We start from the raw sequence: 2407 nt of genomic DNA, 5'->3' as shown, positions 1-2407 counted from the left end.
TTTTTTCTCTTTCTTGTTTCTTTTTAAACCCTGCCTGCCAAATAAAAATGACCTTGAGGCCGGGCGTGGTGGCTCACGCCTGTAATCTCAGCACTTTGGGAGGCAGAGGTGGGTGGATCACTTGAGGTCAGGAGTTCAAGACTAGCCTGGCCAACATGGTTAAATCCCACCTTAACTAAAAATAGAAAAACTAGCCAGGCATGTTGGTAGGCTCCTCTAATCCCAACTACTTGGGAGGCTGAGGCAGAAGAATTGCTTGAACCCAGGAGGCGGAGGTTGCAGTGAGCCGAGATTGCATCACTGCACTCCAGCCTGGGTGACACAGTGAGATCTTGTCTTAAAAACAAACAAACAAACAAACAAACAAACAAAAACCCTTGACTTATGCAGAAAGAGAACACAGCTCCACAGCTCCTCCTCTGGACTTAGAAGGAGCCCAGAAGAACTGAAGACAGCCTCATAGTATAATGACAATCATGAAAGATTTGAGAATCAGTTAAGCATGTGATATAGTTTGAGTATTTGTCCCCACCCAAATCTCATGCTGAAATGTGATCTCCAATATTGGAGGTGCAGCCTGATGGGAGGTGTTTGGATCGTGGGGGTGGATCCCTCATGAATAGCCTGGGCCATCTCCTGGTGATGTGTGAGCTCTTGCTCTGAGTTCACACTGAGATCTGGTCATTTAACAGTGTGTGGCACCTCCCCCAACCCCCTCTCTCTCTCTCTGGTTCCTGCTTTCGCCAGGTGAAGTGCCTGCTCCCACTTTGCCTTCTGCCACGAGTCAAAGCCTCCCCAGAAGCTAAGCAGATGCCGGTGCCATGCTTCCTGTACAGCCTGCAGAACTGTGAGTCAATCAAACCTCCTTTCTGCATAAATTACCCAGCCTCAGATATTTCTTTATAGCAATGCAAGAATGGCCTAGTGTGCTTTCTGTCACATTTTAATTCAAATTCCATTAACACAAGAAATAGAATATTGGCCAATGAATTAGGCCACTCTACATTACTTGTAGAGTTTCTGTACTTGTAGTACTTGTACTTCTGTACTTGCAGAAACTCTACTTGTAGTTTCTAGTAAGATGTCAACTGCTCTCTACTTAGCTTTCCCAGACACTAACTAAACGGGGATATCTTTGACCGCAAACTCTCTTTAGGAAGAGTCCAAAGATTACTGAATTTCTTGTTATGAATGAAGTACTTTGATTTCCACAGTAATAAGGTCTACAACAACATTCTGTTTTTTATTGTACAGGTAGAAAACCAGTGTGTGTGAGAGTATAAGGGCTAAGTGGGAAAATGGAACAACTTCTTTACAAATATTATAAACTACATTTTATAAAATAGAACACACTGTATTCCCTTATATTTAAGCATCTATCAAGATTCATGGAGAAATTTTTCAAGGCATACTCTGAATCCTGATGCCAAAAATCATTTGATATGTAAACATAAAGTACGTGGAGGCCACATATATAAAATCATAAAGTCTCAGCTAAAAGTACAAATATCTAGTTACATATTTATTAATAATAACTAACGTTTATTGAGCACTTTATAAATGCCATGTACTGTTCTGTGTACTTCGCATGTCTGTCTTAATTCATTTATTCAACATGATAAAGCTGTGAAATTACTCTCGCTATTCTCAGTTTACAGAAAACCGAGAAACAAAAAGGGTAACTTGCCCTGCATTGCATTCAAACTCAGGCAGTCTGACTCCAGAACCCACTGCCTTTGTGCTGTGGACTGAACTGTGCCTCCCAAAAATGGCTATGTTGAAGCCCTTACTCCTACTTTGACTATATTTGGAGATAGGGGCTGTAGGAGGTAATTAAAGTTAAATGAGATCAAAGGCTGGGGTCCCAATCCTACAGGTCTGGTGGCCTTACAAGAAGAGGAAGAGAGAGGAAGAGACCCCCCAGCCCCAGCACCAAACAAACACACATGCACTAAGGAAAGACACGTGCGCACACAGCAGGGAGACGCCCTCTGCAATCAGGAAGAGCCCTCTCTGGAACCTGACCATGCTGGCACCCCAATCTTGGACTTCCATCCTCCAGAACTGTGAAAAAATAAATTTCTGCTGTTTAAACCACCCAGTCTATGGTATCTTGTTATGGCAGCCCGAGCAGACTAATCAATCCACTCTGGAAATTTCCCTTCCCAGAGACTTCCAAATAAGGGGAGAATCAGAAAGAATGTAAGATCTAATTTTTATTCCACCTATAATTTCTTCTCATACTAGTAAACTTGCCCCCTTTTACCTTTTCACAGGGTACTAAAAGCAACTGAGAAACTGAAACCTTATTGGATTTTATCATTATAAATATTCATAGATATTTTTAAATATTCAGATTATTAAATATTAAATATTAAATAATACACGCAGGTTAAGACATGTTTAC

The sequence above is a fragment of the Mandrillus leucophaeus genome, unplaced genomic scaffold, assembly GCF_000951045.1.
Source record: "Mandrillus leucophaeus isolate KB7577 unplaced genomic scaffold, Mleu.le_1.0 Scaffold110, whole genome shotgun sequence".
Classification (NCBI taxonomy): domain Eukaryota; kingdom Metazoa; phylum Chordata; class Mammalia; order Primates; family Cercopithecidae; genus Mandrillus; species Mandrillus leucophaeus.
Note: the sequence above shows the minus strand (reverse complement) of the source record.